Raw genomic sequence first — 7,224 nt, 5'->3', positions numbered from 1 at the left:
CTCTGTTTCCCTACCTTGGTTTCTACACCTCTGATTCCTCTACTCTGTATTCACCACTCTGTTTCCCCACCTCTGTTTCCCCACCTCTGTTTCCCCACCTCAGTTTCCACACCTCTGTTTCCCCACCTGTTCCCCACCTCTGATTCCCAACCTCTGATTCCCCACCTCTAATTCCACACCTCTGATTCCCCACCTCTGATTCCACACCTCTGATTCCACACCTCTGATTCCCCACCTCTGAATCCCAATGTCTGTTTCCCAACCTCTGTTTCCCCACCTCTGTTCCCCACCTCTGATTCCCCACCTCTGATTCCCCACCTCTGATTCCACACCTCTGATTCCCCACCTCTGATCCCCCACCTCTGATTCCCAATGTCTGTTTCCCCACCTCTGTTTACCCACCTCTATTTCCCCACCTCAGTTTCCCCACCTCAGTTTCCACCCTTCGTTTCCACATCTATTTTCCCCACCTCTGTCTCCCAACCTCTGTTTACCCACCTCTATTTCCCCACCTCAGTTTCGACCACTCTGTTTCCACTTACCTTTGTCCACCGCTCTGTTTCCCTACCTTGGATTCTACACCTCTGTTTTCACTACTCTATTTCACTTCTCAGTTTCCAGCCCTCTGTTTCCACCCCTCTGTTTCCACCTCTTTGTTTCCACCCTCTGTTTTCCCACCGCTGTTTCCCCCACCTCTGTTTCCCCACCACAGTTTCAACCACTCTGTTTTGACCTGTCTGTTTCCACTTACTTGTGTCCACCACTCTGTTTCCCTACTCTCTGTTTAAAAATCTAGGTTCCCTCACCTGTGTTTCCACTCCCAAGTTTTAACCACACTGTTTCTACCCATCTGATTCCACTTACGTTTTTCCCTACCTTGGTTTCTACACATCTGAATGCTCTACTCTGTTTCCAACCCTCTGTTTCCCTACCTCTGTTTCTCCACCTCTGTTTCCAAACCTCTGTTTCCCGATCTCTGTTTCCCGATCTCTGTTTCCCAACCACTGTTTCCACTCCTCTATATCCACATGTCTATTTCCACACCTCTGTTTCCCTACCTCGGTTTCTACACCTCTGTTTCTCCACCTTAGTTTACACCATCTGTTTCCACAGCTCTATTTCCCTACTTTGATTTCTCCACCTCTATTTCCTCCCCTGTGTTTGCACCCCTCTGTTCCCCACTTACGTTTCTACACCTCTGTATCCACTACTTTGTTACCCCACCTCTTCATTCACCCCTCTATTTCCACACCTCTGTTTCCCTACCTTGGTTTCTGCACCTCTGTTTCCCGACCTTTGTTTCCACCCTTCTATATCCACATGTCTATTTCCACACCTGTTTCTCCACTTCTGTTTCTATACCTCTGATTCCACCCTCTGTTCCAACACCTCTGTTTTTACCCTTCAGTTAACACCCCTATGTTTCCACTCCTCTGTTTCCCCACATCTGTTTCTCCACTTCTATTTCCACTTGTCTGTTTCCACTCCTCTGTTTCACTCCTCTGTTGCCACACCTCTGTTTCCCTATCTCTGTTTCTACACCTGTTTTCAACCCTCTGTTTCCAACTCTCTGTTTCACCTCCTCCGTTTCCAACCCTCTGTTTCCACCAGTCTGTTTCCACCTGCCTGTTTTCACACATCTGTTTCTCCACCTTAGTTTACACCCATCTGTTTCCACTCCAAATTTTCCATCCCTCTGTTTCCACAGCTCTATTTCCCTACCTTGATTTCACCACCTCTGTTTCCAACCCCATGTTTCCAGCCCTATGTTTCCACAATGCTTTTCTCCACCTCTGGTTCTCACCTCAGTGTCCACACCTCTGTTTTGACCCATCTGTACCAACACCTCTGGTTCTCCACTGCTGTTTTCACGCATCACTTTCCACCCCTATGTTTGCACCCCTCTATTTCCACACCTCAGTTTCAAAGCCTCTTTTTCCCCACTGCTGTTTTGACTTGTCTGTTCCACTCCTCTGTTTCCACACATCTGTTTCCCAACCTCCGTTTCAACACATCTGTTTCTACCCCTCTGTTTCCCCACCTTTGTTTCCACCCCTCTGTTTCCAAACCTCTGTTTCCAACCTCTGTTTCTAAACCACTGTTTCCACCCCTCTAAATCCACACGTTTATTTCCACACCTCTGTTTCCCTACCTCAGTTTCTCCACCTTAGTTTACACCATCTGTTTCCACAGCTCTATTTCCCTACTTTGATTTCTCCTCCTCTATTTCCTCCCCTGTGTTTGCACCCCTCTGTTTCCACACCTCTGTTTCCCCACTTATGTTTCTACACCTCTGTTTCCACTACTCTGTTACCCCACCTCTTCATTCACCCCTCTATTTCCACACCTCAGTTTCAACACATCTCTTTCCCCACCACTGTTTCCACATGTCAGTTCCACTCCTCTGTTTCCACAACTCTGTTTCCCTTCCCCTGTTTCAACACATCTGTTTCCCTACCTCGGTTTTTATACGTCTGTCTCCGCTCCTCTGTTACCAACCCTCTGTTTCCCAACCTCTGTTTCCACCCCTGTTTCCAAACCTCTTTCCAAACCTCAGTTTCCACACCTCTGTTTCCCTACCTTGGTTTCTGCACCTCGGTTTCCACACCTCTGTTTCCCGACCTTTGTTTCCACCCTTCTATATCCACATGTCTATTTCCACACCTGTTTCTCCACTTCTATTTCCACTTGTCTGTTTCCACTCCTCTGTTTCCACTCCTCTGTTGCCACACCTCTGTTTCCCTATCTCTGTTTCTACACCTGTTTTTAACCCTCTGTTTCCAACTCTCTGTTTCACCTCCTCCGTTTCCATCCCTCTGTTTCCACCAGTCTGTTTCCACCTGTCTGTTTTCACACATCTGTTTCTCCACCTTAGTTTACACCCATCTGTTTCCACTACACATTTTCCACCCCTCTGTTTCAACAGCTCTATTTCCCTACCTTGATTTCTCCACCTCTGTTTCCAACCCCATGTTTCCAGCCCTCTGTTTCCACAATGCTTTTCCCCACCTCTGGTTCTCACCTCTGTGTCCACACCTCTGTTTCGACCCATCTGTACCAATGTCTCTGTTTCTCCACCTCTGTTTTCACCCGTCACTTTCCACTCATATGTTTGCACCCCTCTGTTTCCACTACTCTGTTTCAAAGCCTCTCTTTCCCCACCGCTGTTTCGACTTGTCTGTTCCACTCTTCTGTTTCCACACATCTGTTTCCCTACCTCTGTTTCAATACATCTGTTCCTACCCCTCTGTTTCTACATCTCTGTTTCCCTACCTCGGTTTATACATGTCTGTCGACACTCATCTGTTTCCAACCCTTTGTTTCCCCACATCGGTTTCCACTCCTCTGTTTCCCCACCTTTGTTTCCACCCCTCTGTTTCCAAACCTGTTTCCGACCTCTGTTTCTAAACCACTGTTTCCACCCCTCTAAATCCACATGTTTATTTCCACACCTCTGTTTCCCTATCTCAGTTTCTACATCTTTGTTCCTCCACCTTAGTTTATACCCATCTGATTCCACAGCTCTATTTCCCTACTTTGATTTCTCCACCTCTATTTCCTCCACTGTGTTTGCACCCCTCTGTTTCCACACCGCTGTTTCCCCACCTCTGTTTCTTACCCTTTTCCACATCTTTGTTTCGACCCATCTGTTCCAACACCTCTGTTTCCCCACCTCTATTTCCCCACCTCTGATCCCCCACCTCTGATTCCCAATGTATGTTTCCCCACCTCTGTTTCCCAACCTCTGTTTCCACCCTCTGTTTCCACATCTATTTTCCCCACCTCTGTCACCCAACCTCTGTTTACCCACCTCTATTTCCCCACCTCAGTTTCGACCACTCTGTTTCCACTTACCTGTGTCCACTGCTCTGTTTCCCTACCTTGGTGTCTACACCTCTGATTCAACCTCTGGGTTTCCCCACCTGCGTTTCCACTCCTACGTTTTAGCCACACTGTTTTGACCCATCTGTTTTCATTTACCTGTTTCCATACCTTGTATTCCACTCCTCTGTATCCATATGTCTATTTCCACACCTCTGTTTCTCCACTTCTGTTTCTCCACTTCTGTTTCCACTTATCTGTTTCCATTCCTCTGTTCCCAAACCTCTGCTTCCCTATCTCCGTTTGTACACCTGTTTTCAACCCTCTGTTTCCAACTCTCTTTTTCTCCACCTCTGTTTCTACCCCTCTGTTTCCACACCTCTGTTTTCACGCCTCTGTTTCGAACCATCTGTTCCAACACCTCTGTTTCTCCACCTCTACTTTGATTGTCATTTTCCACCCCTATGTTTGCACTCCTCTGTTTCCACTCTTTTGTTTCAACACCTCTGTTCCCCTATCTCTGTTTCTACACATCTGTTTTCCACCCTCTGTTTCCAACTCTCTGATTCGCCTCCTCTGTTTCCAGCCCTCTGTTTCCACCAGTCTGTTTCCACCTGTCTGTTTCACATCTCTGTTTCTCCACCTTAGTTTACACCCATCTGTTTCCACTCCACTTTCTCCACTCCCATGTTTCTACAGCTCTATTTCCCTACCTTGATTTCTCCACCTCTTCTTCCACCCCCATGTTTCCACCCCTCTGTTTCCACAATGCTTTTCCCCATTTCTGGTTCTCACCTCTGTGTCAACGCCTTTGTTTCCACCCCTATGTTTTCACCCCTATGTTTGCACCCCTCTGTTTCCACACCTCTGTTTCTTCACCTCTGTTTCCACCCTCTGTCTCTACACCTCTGTTTCCCTATCTTGGTTTCTACACCTCAGTTTCCACCCCTCAGATTGCACCCCTCTATTTTCACACCTCTGTTTCCAAACCTCTCTTTCTCCTCATCTGTTTCTACCCCTCTGTTTTTACACCTTTGATTCCACCCCACTGTTCCCACCTCTCTGTTTCGACTCGTATGTTTCCATTCCTCTGTATCAACACCTCTGTTTCCATACCTCGGTTTCTACACCTGTGTTTCCACCCCCCTGTAGCCAACCCTCTGTTTCCCCACCTCTGTTTCCACCCCTTTGTTTCCACCTGTCTGTTTCTATCTGTCTTTTTCCCCACCTCTGTTTCTCCACTTCTGTTCCTATACCACTGATTCCACCCTCTGTTCCAACACCTCTGTTTTTACCCTTCAGTTAACACCCCTCTGTTTCCACTTGTCTGTTTCCACTCCTCTGTTCCACACACCTCTGTTTCCCTATCTCCATTTTTACACCTCTGTTTTCAACCCCATGTTTCCAACTCTCTGTTTCCACCTGTCTGTTTTCACACCTCTGTTTCTCCACCTTAGTTTATGCCCATCTGTTTCCACTCCATTTTTTCCACCCCTCTGTTTCCACAGCTCTATTTCCCTACCTTGATTTCTCCACCTCTGTTTCCAACCCCATGTTTCCACCACTCTGTTTCCACAATGCTTTTCCCCACCTCTGGTTCTCACCTCTGTGTCAATACCTCTGTTTCGACCCATCTGTACCAACGTCTCTGTTCCTCCACCTCTGTTTCCACCCGTCACTTTCCACTCCTATGTTTGCACCCCTCTGTTTCCACTACTCTGTTTCCCCGCCTCTTCTTCCACCCCTCTATTTCCACACCTCAGTTTCAACACCTCTCTTTCCTCACCACTGTTTCCACCTGTCTGTTCTACTCCTCTGTTTCTTCACCTCTGTTTCCACCCTCTGTCTCTACACCTCTGTTTCCCTATCTTGGTTTCTACACCTCAGTTTCCACCCCTCAGATTGCACCCCTCTATTTTCACACCTCTGTTTCCAAACCTCTCTTTCTCCTCATCTGTTTCTACCCCTCTGTTTTTACACCTTTGATTCCACCTCACTGTTCCCACCTCTCTGTTTCGACTCGTATGTTTCCATTCCTCTGTTTATACACCTCTGTTTCCCTACCTCAGTTTCTATACATCTGTCTCCACTCCTCTGTTTCCAACCCTCTGTTTCCCCACCTCAGTTTCCACTCCTCTGTTTCCACACCTTAGTTTTAACACATCTTTTAGTCCACCTGTGTTTCCACCTGTTTGTTTCAACTCACCTGTTTCCACCTCTCTGTTTCTACACCTCTGTTTCCTACTCTGTTTTCTACACCTTTGTTTCCACCCTTTTGTATCCACCCCTCTGTTTCCAAACCTCTGTTTCCTGACCTCTGTTTCTAAACCACTGTTTCCACCTCTCTATATCCAGATGTCTATTTGCACTCCTCTGTTTCCATACCTCTGTTCCCACACCTCAGTTTCCCTATCTCCATTTCTACACCTCTGTTTTCAACCCTCTGTTTCCAACTCTCTGTTTCGTCTCCTCCATTCCCAACCCTCTGTTTCCACCTGTCTGTATTCACAACTCTGTTTCTCCACCTTAGTTTACACCCATCTGTTTCCTATCCACTTTTTCCACCCTTCTGTTTCCACCGCTCTATTTCTCTACCTTGATTTCTCCACCTGTTTCCAACCCCATGTTTCCACCCCTCTGTTTCCACAACGCTTTTCCCCACCTCTGGTTCTCACCTCTGTGTCCACACTTCTGTTTCGACCCATCTGTACCAACATCTCTGTTTTCTATCTCTGTTTCCACCTGTTACTTTCCACCCCTATGTTTGCACCTCTCTGTTTCCACACCTCTGTTTCCACACCTCTGTTTCCCCACCTCTGTTTCTACACCTCTGTTTCCACTACTCTGTTTCCTCACCTCTTCTTCCACCCTTCCATTTCCACACCTCTGTTCCTCCACCTCTGTTTTGACCCGTCAGTTTCTACCCCTATGTTTGCACCCCTCTGTTTCAACAATGCTTTTCCCCACCTCTGGTTCTTACCTCTGTGTCAACACCTCTGTTTCCACCCCTATGTTTGCACCCCTCTGTTTCCACACCTCTGTTTCTTCACCTCTGTTTCTACCCTCTGTCTCTTCACCTCTGTTTCCCTTCCTCGGTTTCTACACCTCAGTTTCCACCCCTCAGATTCCACCCCTCTATTTCCACACCTCCATTTCCGCACCTCTTTTTCTCCATGTCTGTTTCTACCCTCTGTTTTTACACCTTTGATTCCACCCCTCTGTTCCCACCTCTCTGTTTTGACCCATATGTTTCCACTCCTCGGTTTCTACCCCTCTGTTTCCTCACCTCTGTTTCTGTACCTAGGTTTCTACACCTGTGTTTCCACCCCTCTTGAAGCCCACCCTCTGTTTCCCCACCTCTGTTTCCACCCCTTTGTTTCCATCCGTCTGTTTCCACTCCCC

The sequence above is a fragment of the Narcine bancroftii genome, chromosome 3 (genome assembly GCF_036971445.1).
Source record: "Narcine bancroftii isolate sNarBan1 chromosome 3, sNarBan1.hap1, whole genome shotgun sequence".
NCBI lineage: Eukaryota > Metazoa > Chordata > Chondrichthyes > Torpediniformes > Narcinidae > Narcine > Narcine bancroftii.
This window is presented reverse-complemented; position numbering follows the sequence as displayed.